The 18018-nt window shown below is 40.0% G+C and overlaps 2 long non-coding RNA genes and 1 pseudogene across 10 annotated transcripts in view; 2 read left to right on the top strand and 1 right to left on the bottom strand.

Annotated features, from left to right (window-relative positions):
• Positions 1 to 15176, top strand: LOC103481847 (uncharacterized; annotated as a pseudogene). The gene is made up of 2 exons (XR_014085013.1): positions 1 to 1808; positions 13598 to 15176. The product of XR_014085013.1 is annotated as an uncharacterized LOC103481847 (transcript).
• On the top strand, positions 2099 to 4556 carry LOC145549075 (uncharacterized). Its single transcript, XR_014085024.1, has 3 exons — positions 2099 to 2491; positions 2730 to 2823; positions 4467 to 4556. It is a non-coding gene; the product is annotated as an uncharacterized LOC145549075 (long non-coding RNA).
• LOC145549073 (uncharacterized) overlaps positions 2853 to 18018 on the bottom strand; it is a 138820-nt gene continuing 123654 nt past the window's right edge. For 3 of the 8 annotated variants that reach the window (XR_014085015.1, XR_014085018.1, XR_014085019.1), the window contains exons 4-5: positions 3499 to 3974; positions 3261 to 3457 (exon numbers count right to left, since the gene is read on the bottom strand). This is a non-coding gene — a long non-coding RNA (uncharacterized LOC145549073). Of the gene's footprint in view, positions 3079 to 3260; positions 3458 to 3498; positions 3975 to 18018 lie in introns of those variants that run through there. The other 5 variants (XR_014085021.1, XR_014085020.1, XR_014085014.1 and 2 more) reach the window with 5 other exon arrangements.

The raw sequence follows: 18018 nt of genomic DNA on the forward strand, positions 1-18018 counted from the left end.
TGTTTTATTGTCTTTTTTTATGATGCTGTTTCCTCATTTGGCTGGGAGTTGTTTGTTGCCTTTTGACCGATGTTTTGATTTAAAGAGGGTTTTTTGGAGAGACAAGGTTGCTAGGCGATCTACACAAACTTCTGACAGTAACTGACGGTTGGCTGTTTTGGACATAGTGTAGAGAGTGAGTGAGCATACGAGTCACGGTTGAAGGGAGATAGCTAAGAAATAGTTCAATTGGGGTCCAGGCAATCAATTAACTAGCGCTCAGTTGATGAGGGAATAAAGTGGATGTTTTGACAAGAGTATTGTAATTGTTGATGAAATGGTGTTAATATTTGACTAACTGTCGAACAGTTGAAACAGTTGGAATACATTTTAGTTAATTTGCAATATAGAGATGTTAGTTAATTAAATACACATATTGTAAATGTAATGTTATTACATAAAGTAAGTTTTATAGGTTAAGGGAAAAGGTTAGAACCACTAAGAGTTACTAATGGTGTTTTATTTGTATGTTTATAGCTCTTACGGTGTGTTCTTGTATAAAGGCTGTTAAATAAAGAAACGTGAACCATCAGTTAAAGAGACCATCTTTCAACCGGGACGCTACAGTAAGAGCTTGACCCAAGCTGAGAAGAGCTTCACCCTGAGCTAAGAAGAAGTTCAACTCACTCTCAGCATCAAGCATGGAAGCATCTGAAAAGGAAATAAAGTACACCAAGGACCTACAAGTCAATGAAGAAGAGGAGCCTCAAAGCTCTGTTCGTCAAAGGAGGCCTACAGAAAAAATGCGAGAGTATCAGGAGGAGGAAGCCCACAAAAAGGAAAAACATCTTCCCAAAGTTTATGATCAATGGAAAAGGCAAGTACGTACAACAAGAGAACAATTGAAAGGAGACATAACAGTCAAATTGCTTCACTCATGGACATCTTAGAACGGGAAAGAGATAATGTCATAAAGTTATACACAGAAATAAGGGAAATCATTACTCCCTGTAGTGACACAAGGCGACTTATAGATGCATGCGAAGCAGTCACCAATGACATTATCAGAGTTGCATATGAAAGACTCTCAGGCATAGATGACTATGACAGTGGGGAAGTGAAGGCACGTCTACGTGAACTTCTTGATCCAGACTATGCTCAATCCATTTACAGTTCTTCCATCACTCAAGTAAACGCTCAGCTGCCAGTAATTCAAACTCTACAAGGTCAGTAGTAGCTGTAAAGAGAGCAGAGGCTGCAGCAGAGTTAGCTGCCAAGGAGGCAGAGTATGAAGTGTTATTAGAAGAAGAAAAACAAAGAGAAAGGATTCAACTTTTGGAGGAAAGACAGAGAAAGGAGTTAGAATCTCAAAAACGTGAGTTAGAGAGATTAATGAAAGGGAGTTAAAGGCTGCACGAGCTAGATTAATAACCTATGACCAGGAGATAAGGAGCGAGAGCAGTGTTCATGTTCACTGTACTCAAAAGGCTTCTATAGTTTCTGCTCCCATTCAGGTCCCTAACAGCAACATTATGTCCACCTCACCTCTACAAGCAGATGTCCTTTATTTAGCCCAAGCATTACAGGACAGTGTCGCCATGAACAGACTGCCAATGCCCGAGCCCTCCACGTTCACAGGCGATCCAATAGAGTTCATCGAGTGGAAAGCTTCATTTGCTGCACTCATTGATGAAAAGAACATATCACCTGCAGACAAGCTACACTACTTAAAGAAATATGTAGGGGGTTCAGCTTGACAAACGCTTGATGGCATCTTCTACAGAAACGAGTGATGCCTATCAGGATGCGTGGGAACGCCTCAACCAAAGGTATGGACATCCATGTATTGTATAGAAAGCGTACAGAGAAAGACTAGCAAAATGGCAAAAGATACAAACTAATGACTCAATAGGATTTAGAGCATTTGCTGATTTCATTCAAACATGTCATGAAGCTATGCCACACATAGAGGGTTTAAGCATTCTCAACGATTGTGAAGAAAATCAAAAACCAAAAAAACCAACATATATATATATATATATATAACCCTACCCTAGGGTAGGGTTATATAACTAACCCTACCCTAACCAAAGAAACCCCAACTGGTTCTACTATTAGGGACTGTTTAACTATAAGAAATCATTATCACTCCACTTGTTAAGTTAAGTTCTAATGATTTGGTGGGAGTGTAAATGACTTTATTGATATATATATTTGATTTTTTTGTTTTGTTTTGTTTTATTGTCTTTTTTTATGATGCTGTTTCCTCATTTGGCTGGGAGTTGTTTGTTGCCTTTTGACCGATGTTTTGATTTAAAGAGGGTTTTTTGGAGAGACAAGGTTGCTAGGCGATCTACACAAACTTCTGACAGTAACTGACGGTTGGCTGTTTTGGACATAGTGTAGAGAGTGAGTGAGCATACGAGTCACGGTTGAAGGGAGATAGCTAAGAAATAGTTCAATTGGGGTCCAGGCAATCAATTAACTAGCGCTCGGTTGATGAGGGAATAAGGTGGATGTTTTGACAAGAGTATTGTATTTGTTGATGAAATGGTGTTAATATTTGACTAACTGTCGAACAGTTGAAACAGTTGGAATACATTTTAGTTAATTTGTAATATAGAGATGTTAGTTAATTAAATACATGTATTGTAAATGTAATGTTATTGCATAAAGTAAGTTTTATAGGTTAAGGGAAAAGGTTAGAACCACTAAGAGTTACTAATGGTGTTTTATTTGTATGTTTATAGCTCTTACGGTGTGTTCTTGTATAAAGGCTGTTAAATAAAGAAACGTGAACCATCAGTTAAAGAGACCATCTTTCAACCGGGACGCTACATATATGTATGTATATATATATATATATATATATATATATATATTTTTTTTTTGCAGCAACATTCCATGTCCCGATGTTTTGCTTACAATTATTTTTTGTAAAATGTGCCAAATATTTACAACAAAGTATTTCAATTATACATTTAGATGTTTGCCTTTATTCAAATATAAATGAACCTTACCTTACCTTACCTTACCTTACCTTACCTTACCTTACCTACCTTACCTTACCTTACCTTACCTTACCTTACCTTACCTTACCTTACCTTACCTTACCTTACCTTACCTTACCTACCTACCTACCTACCTACCTACCTACCTACCTACCTACCTACCTACCTACCTTACCTTACCTTACCTTACCTTACCTTACCTTACCTACCTACCTACCTTACCTTACCTTACCTACCTTACCTTACCTTACCTTACCTTACTTTACCTACCTTACCTTACCTCCTACCTTACCTTACCTTACCTTACCTTACCTTACCTTACCTTACCTACCTTACCTTACCTTACCTTACCTTACCTTACCTTACCTTACCCTACCTACTTACCTTACCTTACCTTACCTTACCTTACCTTACCTACCTTACCTTACCTTACCTTACCTTACCTTACCTTACCTTACCTTACCTACCTTACCTTACCTTACCTTACCTTACCTTACCTACCTACTACCTTACCTTACCTTACCTTACCTTACCTTACCTTACCTTACCTTACCTTACCTTACCTTACCTTACCTTACCTACCTACGTACCTTACCTTACCTTACCTTACCTACCTTACCTTACCTTACCTTACCTTACCTTACCTTACCTTACCTTACCTTACCTACTTACCTTACCTTACCTTACCTTACCTTACCTTACCTTACCTTACCTTACCCTACCTACGTACCTTACCTTACCTTACCTTACCTTACCCTACCTACGTACCTTACCTTACCTTACCTTACCTTACCTTACCTTACCTTACCTTACCTTACCCTACCTACGTACCTTACCTTACCTACCTACCTACCTACCTACCTTACCTTACCTTACCTTACCTTACCTACCTACTTACCTTACCTTACCTTACCTTACCTTACCTTACCTTACCTACTTACCTTACTTTACCTTACCTTACCTTACCTTACCCTACCTACGTACCTTACCTTACCTTACCCTACCTACCTACCTACCTACCTACCTACCTACCTACCTACCTACCTACCTACCTACCTACCTACCTACCTACCTACCTACCTACTTACCTTACCTTACCTTACCTTACCTTACCTTACCTTACCTTACCTTACCTACCTACCTACCTACCTACCTACCTACCTACCTACCTACCTACCTACCTACCTTACCTACCTTACCTTACCTTACCTTACCTTCTTACCTTACCTTACCTTACCTTACCTACCTTACCTTACCTTACCCTACCTACTTACCTTACCTTACCTTACCTACCTACCTACCTACCTACCTACCTACCTACCTACCTACCTACCTACCTACCTACCTACCCACCCACCCACCCACCCTACCCTACCCTACCCTACCTTACCTTACCTTACCTTACCTACCTACTTACCTTACCTTACCTTACCTTACCTTACCTTACCTTACCTTACCTTACCTTACCTTATCTAGACAACGCCCCAATGGGCACAGCGAGGTTGCCGGATGATGAGGCTGGAGAGCCAGCTGTGAGCTCAGACACAAAGAAGTGAGCAACCCTGGCGGACTGGTGACGGTGTTCTCCTGGAGGAGAGCTGGAAAAGATGATCCGGTCAGAGGAGTCCACGAGGAGATCAGCAGAGCTGATGAGAGTCAGTGGTGGGAAGAAAGGGATGGCGGATCGAAGAGAGGCCAGGATGGGGGCAGCTGAAAGTCACAGGACAAACAACCATGCACACACACACACACACACACACACACACACACACACACCAAGGGATAATTTGGAGATGCCAATAAACTTGACAGTCATGCTTTTGGACTATGGGATGAAGCCGGAGTACCCGGAGAGAACCCATCATACACAGGGAGAACATGTAAACTTAATAATTAATTATCCATCCATATTTGGTACACCCATGTCCTTGCTGGTGCCCATCTTCAGCTAACGTTCCGGGCAAGAGGCGGGGTCACCCTGGACAGGTCGCCAGTCTGTCACAGGGCAACACAGAGACAGACAGGACAAACAACCATGCACACACACTCACACCTAGGGACAATTTAGAGAGACCAATTAACCTGTCAGTCATGTTTTTGGACTATGGGAGGAAGCCGGAGTACCCGGAGAGAACCCACGCATGCACGCAAACTGCATGATAACAAAACCTCTGTCCAAGCGTCCATTTTCCTCTGCTGTTTCTGGGTCATGGGGTAACAGCTTTAGAAAGGAGGTCCAGACTTCCCTCTCCCCAGCCACTTCTTCCAGCTCCTCGGGGGGAATCCCAAGGCGTTCCCAGACCAGCCGAGAGACATAGTCCCTCCAGCGTGTCCTGGGTCTTCCTTGGGGCCTCCTCCCGGTCGGACGTGTCCGGAACACCTCATCAGGGAGGCGCCAAAGAGGCGTCCTTACCAGACGCCCGAGCCACCTCAATTGGGTCCTCTCAACTTGGAGAAGCAGCGGCTCTACTCTGAGTTGCTACCGGATGTTGGAGCTTCTCAACCTATTTCTAAGGGAGAGTCCAGACACCCTGCAGAGGAAACCCATTTCGGTCGCTTGTATCCGTGATCTCGTTCGTTTGATCATGACCCAAAGCTCATGACCACAGATAAGGTGGGAACGTAGATCGACTGGTAAATCGAGAGCTGTCTCTGTTTGACTCTGCTCTCTTCACCACTGCAGACCGGTACAGCGCCTGCTTCACAGCAGACACTGCCCCAATCCGCCTGTCGATCTCCTGCTCTCTTTTTCCCCTCATTTGTGAACAAGATATCCAGATACTTAAACTCTTCCACTTGAGGTAGAAACCAGAGAGGAGACATTCCACGCCCCAAGAGCCAGGTTCTGCAACTGAAGATCAGGTCGATGGGAACCCCTCCCTCAAGCACCATCCAGATTCAGAAGAGGACAGGACAGTTTAGGACAGAAGTTTTGTGCATACAATGAAAACTATGCCTGCAGCTGCCCCAAAACCCAGGCCAAAACCCAACCCGTTCATGAAGGACTCTCCACAATCTGTCAAAAAGTTCCACATATTCCAGCGTGGACGCTGCTGCTGTGGCACTTCTCGATTTAAATTTCGAAGAATCGCGTCCACCATTTCTTCTTCGTCTGACTCATTTAAATTGTAAGACTTTTTAATGGTCTTCATCAATTCCGCTATTTCTCCTAGCAACTCCTCTTGGGTCAAATTTCTTACCCTCCTCCTTTGAACCCTGATGTAAAAATCCTCAATTTGATCTCTCAGGTTGTTGTCCATGTTGAAAGTGTCTTCCAGTCTTTCTCCAGTGCTCGAATGAAAGATCTTGGGAAAGTTCAAGTACTTAGAGACAGTTTTATGATGTCATAACAAAAGAGAATGATATTATGACATCACAGAGAGAGTGATGTCATAACTGACATACATTTGGATTTGCATATATTTATGCATTTTATAAAATATGTTGATATGGTTTTCTTTTTCATATTATTGAAATATGTTTAATCTAGGTCATGCTAGTTCTGCTATTATATTGTTTTTGTCCTGTTTTAGTTTGTGAGAAAGTGTGGTGGGAATTTAACATTATGGCTCCTCCTTGCAGGAACTTGTTTTATGCCAGACACTGACCTTCCCTCGATGCCCATTGTGTTTTACCAAATCTCTTTATTGTTGTTACAGATGGTTAATCAAACTGAGCTTTACATACAGTTTTATACAAATATATGATTCATGTATGTTCTTGCATTGTTCCAAAATGCAAGTTTATATAAACTAAAATATAAAAATGGCATCCAGTAAATAAAAGGTTAGTATTTAATTTTATTTTCAGAAAATTTTAATTACTGGCTTTACTTTCTTTGAAAAGGATAAGAAGGATGGTCATGTTTTATTTTATTTCTTCAGCTCACTTCCACTGGATGCAGGATTATTGCTTGTATCTTATTCTGAAGATTGGATTTTTGATTGTGGAGTCCCTTTTTTCATCACATTCTTTTATTTCTTTTTTTATTTCGTTATTTCATAACTCAGTTTTTCTGACATGAAGCTTGGTTCAGCTTTTATGCTCACTTCTGAGCCTTGAAAGAGCTGGAAATGTTCAATCAGATGGGAACTACAAACTTGTCTGCCACTTTTACCCAGAATGCACTGCAGTAGTTGATTGCTTCTCTGAAAGCTGAGTGCTGACTTTAAAACTCCCCCTTTTCACGGAGCTCTTTTGATTCTTTGTTTTCAGACTCCTTTTCCTGATATCAATCAATCAATCAATCAATCAATCAATCAATCAATCAATCAATCAATCAATCAATCAATCAAATTTTATTTGTATAGCACATTTCAGCAGCAAGGCATTTCAAGGTGCTTTACCTAATTAAAGAAAAAATAAAAACATGTGACATTGAATAAACATCAGTCCGTTTAACAAGGGTATTATAAGGCCCCGTCGCCTAACACAGTGTTTTTCAACCACTGTTCCGCGGCACACTAGTGTGCCGTGAGTGATCGTCAGGTGTGCCGTGGAAATTATTCAATTTCACTACGGTACCGTATTTTCCGGACTAAAAGCTGCTACTTTTTTCCTTAACTTTGAACCATGCGGATTGTAGCCCGCTGTGGCTTTTCTGTGGATTTTTCTTCAACCACCAGGGGGCTCTCTAGCAGGAAGTGAATTATTAGAAGTCAAAATTGTAAATCAAAGAAGAATGGCTAATTTTCATTTAGAACAACCACATGCTAGCAGCAGGCAAGACGGAGAAATGTTTTCAAACTCGTATCATGCAGCTTTTAAGTTGAGGGTTGTCGATCTGGCTCTACAGGAGGGAAATAGAGCCGCTGCAATTAAGCTCGGTGTGAACGAAACCATGGTTCGGCTTTGGAGACGGAGTGCTGCGTCCAGCAGATTTATTAGGACGAGGCATTCTGCTGGGTCCTAATGGAAAACCGAGAGCAGCTTCCAGTTTTTATTTTATTTTTTTAATTGAGGGTGCTAGTATGGTGCGCTCTATAGTCCGAAAAATACGGTAATTGGTTTTAAAAGATTTTTTGAAAATGAATTGTCTGCAAATAATGCCATCTTCGAGTTTCTGCTGTAGTAGTAGCAGCGGCGTAATCATGTAATGTTCTTACCACTAGATGGCAGTAGGTACAGAGCATTTTACATTAAAACGAGAACTGGTGATGCACGAATGTTACAGGTAGCGGTGAGAGCACTGAATCTAGAAAGACTGTGATGACAGTGATGGAAAAGACAGTGAAGCTCAGCAGTAGTTGGGTTGGAAAGAACATGGGTCCATTTCCCACAACATGTCTGTGTGAAGTGAGCTTCTCAAGCCTGCTGGCTACTATAAAAACTAAAAGCAGAAACTGAGAGCTGTTGAGGAAGAGCTTTGTCTTTCTTCCATTTCTGCCAGAAAATCAGATCTGTTTTCATCCAAACATGCACGTTTCACACTAGGTGGGTAAAATATACAGATATTGACATTTTGTACCTGCAACTCTTCATATTGTAACAGTGAATATGAAGTGAAATGTTTCCCAAATATTATTGCGTCTTTCAGAATAAGAATTATTTTCTGTATTCTGGCTGTAAGATGCTTGTGGATTAGTTTCTAAAACACTTTGAAGTTTTCTACAACTTCTTTAAATTTAACACCACAGTGTTGTGGCACTGTTCAGGTGTATTTTTGAAGTGGACATGTTAAGTGCAATTTGAAATAAGAAATGTAAAATGTGATAATACATTTTTGTGTTTATTTGATTCCTATTCAAGAGACTTTGATAAGAATGACTATATATAGGCAGCTACAGAGTATCTTTATTTCCATTTTTAGTTGGTGGTGTGCCTCGGGATTTTTTCAATTAAAACAGTGTACCTTGACTCAAAAAAGGTTGAAAAACACTGGCCTAACAGGACAAGGTCTCCAACATTGCAGAACCAGGTTCCGTCCACCTGTCACGCGAATTTTAGCGCTAGGACTTTGCCGTCCTACATGGATTTTTGTGCACTATTTTTACCTGTTAGAGTCTAGAATTTGCCGCACAGTGGCACAGTTGGTAGAGCTGTTGTCTTGCAGCAAGAAGGTTCTGGGTTCGATTCCCGGCCCGGGTCTTTCTGCATGGAGTTTGCATGTTCTCCCTGTGCATGCATGGGTTTTCTCCGGGTACTCTGGTTTCCTCCCACAGTCCAAAAACATGACTATCAGGTTAATTGGTCTGTCTAAATTGCCCCTAGGTGTGTGTGCATGATTGTTTGTCCTGTGTGTCTCTGTGTTGCCCTGCGACAAACTGGCGACCTGTCCAGGGTGACCCCGCCTCTCACCTGGAACGTTAGCTGGAGATGGGCAACAGCAACACCTCCCGACCCCACTGAGGGACAAGGGTGAAAGAAAATGGATGGATGGAGTCTAGAATTTACAGGGTTAAATTCTGAACTCTAATGACCCTCAGTCACTCGCAACTTTTACATCATTAGAAAGAGGAATAAAAAGAAAATAATAAATAGATAAAAAGTAAAGATAAAAACATTATTAAAACATCGAAGACATCAAAACCTGCACTCTAACCCTAATTTAGCCATAAGCAACTCTAAACAGGTGGGTTTTAAGTTGAGATTTAAAGGCGCCCAGTGTTTCAGCTGTTTTACAGTTTTCTGGAAGTTTGTTCCAAATTTGTGGTGGATAGAAACTGAATGCTGCTTCTGCTTGTTCGGTTCTGGTTCTGGGGATGCAGAGCAGACCAGAACCAGAAGATGTCTTAATGTGGCTCTGAAGGTTCAGGTCAGAATCCATCACTACTCCCAGGTTTCAGGCTGGTCGCTGGTTTTCAGTTGTAATAACTGAAGTTGTGTATTGATTCTAGATTGCTTTTCTTTAGGTCCAAAGATAATAACTTCAGTTTTGTTTCTGTTAAGCTGGAGAAAGTTTCCTCACATCCACACATTGATCTGTTCTAAGCATCTATTCAGTGATTGGATGGGTTCAGAGTCACCTGGTGACATTGTGATGTAGAGCTGTGTATCATCCGCATAGTTATGGTAGCTAATCCTATTTCCTGTTATAACCTGAGCCAGTGGGAGAATATAAATATTGAATAAGAGGGGTCCTAGGACTGAACCTTGTGGTACCCCACATGTGACCTTTGACCTCTCTGATGAGAAGTTTCCGATTGAAACAAAGAAATCCCTGTTCTTTATGTAAGATTCAAACCAGTGGAGGAGTGGACTGGAGAGTCTGACCCAAGTCTCCAGTCGATTCAGTAAAATGTTGTGGTCAACAGTGTTGAAAGCTGCACTGAGGTCCAACAGAACCAGCACTGTGGTTCTCCACAGTCTGTATTTATATGGATATCATTGAACATTTTTACAAGGGCCGTCTCCGTGCTGTGGTGAGCACGAAAACCAGACTGGAAGGAGTCAAAGCGATTTATTATTGTTTAGGAAGTTATTTAATTGTTTAAAAACTGCTTTTTCAATAATTTTGCTGGTGAATGGGAGGTTGGAGATTGGCCTGTAATTCTGCAGTAGTGATTTGTCCAGATTGTTATTTTTTATCAGTGGTTTGATAACTACTGTTTTCAAAGCCTGGGGGAAAACACTTGAAGACAGCGATGAGTTTACTATTTGGATGAGATCATTAGCAACGACAAGCAGGACTTTCTTAAAGAAATGTGTGGGTAGGACATCCAGACAGCAGGAACCGGAGCTTAATTGACTTATAATTTCTTCTAGGGTTTTATAATTTAATAGTTGAAATTTTGTCATTGTTCCTGCATTTGTTTTGTTTGGGATTAGCATTGGTACTGTCTTTGGAGTGGATGTGCAGATTAATCCTCTGATCTTTTGAATTTTTTTCTGAAAAGAAACTGGAGAACTTGTTGCAGGCGGCATTAGATTGAAGTTCAGGTAGAAATGTCATAGGAGGGTTTGTGAGCCTGTCAACAGTAGCAAATATAGCTTGAGCGTTGTTAATGGTTTTGTTTATGACATCTGCAAAGAAAGCCTCTCTTGCATGTTTTAGTGTTGTATAACAGTTACGTAGTCTTTCTTTGTAGATGTCACAATAAACGTGCAGCTGAGTTTTACGTCATTTCCGTTTGGCCCTGCGGCAGAGTTGTCTTGCAGATTGAACTGTTTGTGCATTTCTCCATGGATATTTCTTCCTACCAGTCACAACCTTCACTTTAATGGGGGCAATGTAATCAATGATCTCTGAAAGTTTGCACTGAAAATCCTCTACATCTTATCTACGTCATTATAGCTTAAGGGCGAGGAAGAAGAGTAGATTTGATTAAATGTTTCTGCTGTGTTTTCTATGAAAGTACGTTTTGCGATAGTAGCTGTTTGTCCAAGTGGCTTAATGAAAAAAGAACTGTCAAAGAAAATAGCAAAGTGATCCGACAGGGCGACATCAGTTACAGAAACATTGGAAATATTCACACCCTTACTGATAACCAGGTCCAATGTGTGTCCATGAGTGTGTGTTGCTTGTTTGACATGTTGTGTTAGACCAAAACTCTCTAAGATCTTACAGAGCTTTTTTGCCCCTCGGTCTTGGGGGTTGTCAACATGAGTGTTAAAATCACCGACAATTATTAAACAATCATAATCAATGCATATGAGAGATGGAAGCTCATTCAAGTCCGTAAAGAAATTTTCCACATATGTTGGAGTTTTGTATAAAGTTAGTGTCAAAGTTTGTTTGTGGCTTTTTACCTCAATTTCAAGATACTAAAAAGACGTGAAATTACCCAATGAGATTTTACTACAATTTATGGTATTCTTAAATATTGAAATATTGAAAAATAATACTGATGTAATGAAAAGTAAAATAAAAGGCAAAAAAAACAAATCATTTTAAGCTGTTTGGTTTTCATAAACCAGGATACAAATTTATCAACCCAACTTCTTACCAGAGAGATACTAATAATAGGGACATGTCTTAAAAGCCAACCTCTGAGTTCTTATTCAAATAGGATTTTTAAAAATTTCAGTTGAGTATGTAAGACCTTGTTATTTGTAGGCAGTATTTGTTATAACGTTAGAAACCCTGGAAATAGGTTATTTTAAGACCTACAGCTGTTTATTGCTGCCAGCCCAGTTGATTAAAGAAGGTCTCTCTTGAAAGCGTTTCTATGGCTTTTTCATTATAATAAACTAAAAGATTAACATCTCATTAACTATCTCATAATGAGATAACTATCTCATTATAATGAGGAATACTATTATGAGATAATATCACACAATAGAGACACATAGTTGTCTCATTATAAGGAAATAAAAAAAAAATTCAGTGGCAGAAACGAGTTTCCATAAAAACTAAATGTTTGTAATGAACACTTAGTTCACAACCTGAACTTTTGTCGAGTTCAGGTTGTGTTTCTGAAAATTCTTTCAGGCCGCGCCCACATGTATGGTAGAGATAATCTCTTAAAGTTTATTTGGACCAGTAGATGACTAGACTTGTGGGGGGAGGGGGAGGGTCGACTTTTTTTGGGAGCAAAAGGAATGTATGTAGCTGAACATAAACAACATCAGTAGCCTACATGCTACTTGTTAAGCTTAAGGTGCTGTATTGATATTAGCTAGCTAGTCATCTTTTAGCTAACATTACCTGCATCCAACAGCTTTACTCAACTCAGTCAGTTAGTTTGGGGAAAAAACTGTGAAAAGTTCTTTGCGTTTCGCTGCCATGATTCTTAACACACCTGCGTAGCTCCGCACAGCAGCAGCAGCAGGTCTCCTTCGCTTCCGCACAGGTGTAAACCCAGCGAGAGTGTCCTAGCGCTCATGTTGCGTTTAAAGGCGGCTCGGAAAAACAGGTTACCACATGTTAACAACGGATGAAACCGTTTTAACTGCTGAAGAAAGTGACAGAGGACGCAAATATGGAAAGTGTGGAAGCCCCTACTGTATCAAATTGACATAGGAATAACAGAGAGTTGGCCATTCTACGGTAAAAACCGAGCATACAGCTTAGAAGCTTTTTTTTTCATCCAGACGGCTTCCCGTGCCCCTCTTGCAATGGCACGGCGGCGCCCCTAGGGGGCGCGCCCCACAGTTTGGGAACCTCTGCAGTATTTCATGGAGGAGCAGAAAAGGACAGTATCAATACAGTGGCAGAACATTTATTTTGCTAGCTTTGTTATGTGTGACAGTTTTGTTTTATTTTTGCTAGTGATAAAGTTTTACCAAGATGTGATGTTTTAATTGAGAATGGGTTGGCAAAACTTAATTCAAATATGTTTATTACATTTCTTTTTCCGTGGGAAAATGTGTTATCTAAAGAAGTGACACTTAGTTTTAAACTGAACCACTCACTGTACTCGCACGCCATCTTAAGTCGCTCAATGACTTTGTCCTAAAATCTACCAGTATCTGAAAATTTTCTATTAGCATTAATAGTTTGAAATGTAATTAATTAGTTCCTTTCAGAAGCATAAGGACATCATCCAAAACAAAGTATTCAACAATGGAGTTACAATACGACCATCATTATATTAATATATTTTTTAGATTTCATTAAAAGAATTTATATGTTTATTATGTAAATCACTGGAATTGTCTGTTTAAGTATTTTTGTTTGTTTGTTTGGAAGCTGTCACTAATGTCATTTTGAGTTTCAATGTTTTCAGTTCATCAGATGTTGGTGATCAAAGTGGTTCCTCATGATGGGAGCCCAAGTTCAGCTCAGCAGGACCAAGAATCCCCCCACATAAAGGAAGAAGACGAGGAGCAGGGGATCAGTCAGCAGGAAGAGCGGCTTACTGTGAAGATTGAAGAAGAGAAAAGTGAAGATGAAGAGAGACATCAGTCATCAGAGTTATATCAAATGAAAACTGAAAACAACAGAGAGACAGAAGCTCTAATCAGCACCTCAGCTGAACAAATGGAAACAGAACCTAATGGGGGGGACTGTGCAGGAGCAGAACCAGACAGGAACACGGGTCCAGGATGTTCTTTTCGACAAAGTAAGATGGCTATTCACAGAAGAGATCAATCATCTAAACGTTGTTCCAAACTTACGGCTCAGATAGGAATCCAAGAAAGCAGGAAGACAGATGACAGCAGCCCATGTAGTAAAAGTTTCAAACATAAGACTCAAGATGATTTAAACATGATGACGCACGCTGCAAAGGGAGACCACAGCTGTGACATCTGTGGTAAAGGATTTTTAGTAAAGCGATATCTCCAGACACATATGAGGCTCCACACTAACGACAGACCATTTGCTTGTGATGTTTGTTCTAAAAGGTTCCATTGAAAGACAAATCTTAAAATCCACATGATGGCCCATTCTGGAGAAAAACCTTTTTCCTGTGTGGTGTTTGGTAAAAGATTTAAGGTAAAGGAAAGTCTTAAAAATCACATGAAAATGCACACCACAGAGAGACCTTTTGTGTGTAGTGTTTGCAGCAAAGAATTTTTAAGACAAAGTTTAAAAAGTCATATGTGCATCCACACAGGAGAGAAACCTTTCATTTGTAGTGTTTGTAGTAAAGGATTTTCGCGACATTTGGAACTGAAGAGACACATGTCTGTTCACACTGGCGAAAAACCATTTATTTGCAGTGTTTGCGGAAAAGCATTTTCCCTGAAAGATCATCTAAAGAAGCACATGCATGTTCACACAGGAGAGAAACCTTTTATTTGTAGTGTTTGCAGTAAAGGATTCTCACAAAAACAGAATTTAAAGAGTCACATGTATGTTCATACTGGAGAGAAACCGTTTGTTTGTAGCATCTGCAGTAAATCATTTTCACGACAAGAAAGTTTAAAAACTCACATGCACGTTCACACAGGGGAGAAACCATTTATTTGTACTGTGTGTAATAAAGGATTTTCACAACAAAGGAAACTTAAGACTCACATTCATGTTCACACTGGAGAGAAGCCATTTGTTTGCCGTGTTTGTAATCAAGGATTTTCGCAACCCAGAGATCTGAAAAAACACGCTGCTGTTCATAGCGGTCAGTTCAGCTGTCGTGAGTGTAATAAACGTTTTGCGAAGGAAATCCAATTGGAGCAACACATGAGACTCCACTCGAGGGAGAGACCATTTGGTTGTGATGTCTGTAAAAGCCGATTTAATCAAAAATGTGTTCTTGAAAATCACATGAGTCCACTCAGGAGAGAAACCTTTTGTTTGTAGTGTTTGCAAGAGAGGATTTGTGCGACATGAAAACCATAGCTATAATATACGTCTATGATACACCCATAGACATAATATGAGTAGACCCCGCATTGGCTGCTCCAGGGCAGGAAATACGGCGGCCATCTTGGATCAGTCGTCCCTCTTACTTTGCTCAACCAAAACAGCAGAAGATGCCTCAGCACTGATGGATATTGTTCAGATCTATGGATTATTGATGTGATGGCTCCACAGACGGCATTTCACAAGTAAGATGAACATATCATTGTGTATATTTTGTGATTAGAAAATTACTTTACTGTACTTATGTCCACCAGCGAGATACCAGCTAATAGCTACAGTGCTTGGTGTAATACAGGGTTCAGCCCCGCTCTGAAGGCTAACTGAGATTCCGTAAATCTAAAAAAATTAATTATTCTCTAACATTGACTTAGATTATCTGACACAAGAGCCTATATTAGAAATGAAACAATGTAATGCATATTATAAAACTTATATTATGTGTTATAACATTCACCAGCAAAGTTTACACAGGTGGTAAAGATTATTTATATGTAGTAAGATACATCCCAAATATTACGTTTTTGTTTTGAAAGTTTCATAAAGACACAATGTGAGGAAGAAGGGAGAGATATCTTTAAAGAGAGAAAGATTCACTGCAGCACGAATGAATCTCACATCTGATTTTGGACTCGATCTCAGCTGCTAAATATCTGAAGCTAGAACTCATCGGCAGAAAAACACACACACACACAAATATATATATATATATATATATATATATATATATATATATATATATATATATATATATATACACACACTGCTCAAAAAAATAAAGGGAACACTTTAACATTTAAGTGAACACTGAAGTGTTCCCTTTATTTTTTTGAGCAGTATATATATGGTAGAGGTCTGGTGAGAAATTCTGTTCCCCTGTGAAAATCTGTTCCCCCTGTGTCGGGAGCGCGCATTGCAGTCGGAGAAATAGACAGGTGTTGCGTCAGTCAGTCAGTCAGTCAGTCAGTCAGTCAGTCAGTCAGTCAGTCAGTCAGTCAGTCAGGTCTGTCTGTCTGTCTGTCTGTCTGTCTCTGTCTGTCTGTCTGTCTGTCTGTCTGTCGTTCTGTCTGTCAATAAAAAGTGCTATATGAATTAAAAACAGGGCAATGCATTTTAATGCTCAATATTACCCATCAGATACCGTTCCCCCACTGTAAAACAGGGGGAACGGTATCTGTTGGGTGATTTATGGCCATCAGATACCATTCCCCCTATGTTAAAATCACCCATCAGATACCGTTTCTGCTATGTTAAAGGGGGGGGAACAGTATCTGATGGGTGATTTATGGCCATCAGATACCGTTCGCCCACTGTAAAACAGGGTGAACAGTATCTGATGGGTGAAATATGGCCATCAGATACCATTCCCGCACTGTAAAACAGGGGGAACGGTATCTGATGGGGAAACGCGGATTGACGTAATGGCGGCGTTCAGTTTGTCTCCTGATGCCAAGATCCACTCAAAACCTTCCGCGACCGACATGTTGCACCGCTACTCTAGCAAAGCACGAACAGTTCAGAAACAATATGAAATGGGAACAAAGGTATTTATTAACTGATTAAGTCGTGTTTTAGATTGTTCTTGAAAAACTAATCAGTCACAGCTGATTAGTGGGTTCACTCACGGCTGCACAGTGAACCCATTCATGTTTTACAGCAGACAGCTGCTCCCCTCTCTTCCATACCCCCTTACTTTCACCCCTGGCTGTAAATGGTCTGGATTCATGTTGAGCTGTTCAAATCGCACTGACCCCTCAAAGTGCTTCACACAAGAGGCACATTCACCCAGCAACATGGGTGAATGCACTGCTGCCATTAACTTTGCTTTTTTATATATTTTGCATCATAAAAACTATTCATGGGCAGTATTCCTGTTTCTCTGAGTCTGATTCCTGTTCTCACCCAGCCCTACAGGTGGCTGCTCATGCCTGGTTCCTGCTCTGTTGGTTTCTTGCTATTAAAGGGGTTGTTCCTCTTCAATGTCGCCACGTCCTTATTAGGGAAGGATGCTGCAAAGCTAAAGACTTACAGCAATTTCCTGATTTCTTCAGACAAGCTTTCATCCATGAGCTAGTGAATTTGTCTGATTTGTTTTGAGTGTACTGGACTCCATGTGATGGGTTCAGCTCTATAATGATTATATTAAAGGACATGAATAATATACACTTGTCTTAGTGCAAGGAGGTCAGATTTGCTATGAAAAGCTGCATTAGGAGTTTAGATTAAGATAAATATTAATTTTCTAGTAAGAGTGCTGAAATGTTGATGTATTAACAGGGCAGTTTTATGTATTTCACAGGCACATAGTGATATTTTATAGCACAATGATGTAACTGTTGCCTTACATAAAATACATTTTACTCCACAATTTAATGCTTTGAAATTGGACCTCTGTCTCTTTAAGAAGCTCCCGCTTTTTCCGACACTCAGCCTTTAGCACTTCATGAAAATAAAACAAGTTTTATTTTTTTATTTATTTATTTGATACCCCTAATACCCCGTCATAGAAACTTACATAAAAAACAAATTGGGTGAATTTAATAAAAAGCTAATTTAGTTTCTTTTTTTTAAACACTTTACAAAAGCAAAAATGCTCCTCATTATGCCAGTTTGTACTGTTCTGAGAACGTTGTTCTGTGATGTTTACTGCATAATGAGCTCAACAGACTTGCAGTTCTATCATTTGCTTGGTAATTGCTGCTGCCACTAGTCTGAAGGAACTGCGTGAGGAAAGTGAATGGATTTCTCAAACATGCATGAATGAATGAAAGCAACACTCCATGTGTGTTTTTTTGATGAGGGAATAGCATGATTTAAAGCTCAAAAAAGCTGATTTTACATAAC

This window comes from Poecilia reticulata, chromosome 19 (genome assembly GCF_904066995.2).
Source record: "Poecilia reticulata chromosome 19, P_reticulata-male-v2, whole genome shotgun sequence".
Classification (NCBI taxonomy): Eukaryota; Metazoa; Chordata; class Actinopteri; order Cyprinodontiformes; family Poeciliidae; genus Poecilia; species Poecilia reticulata.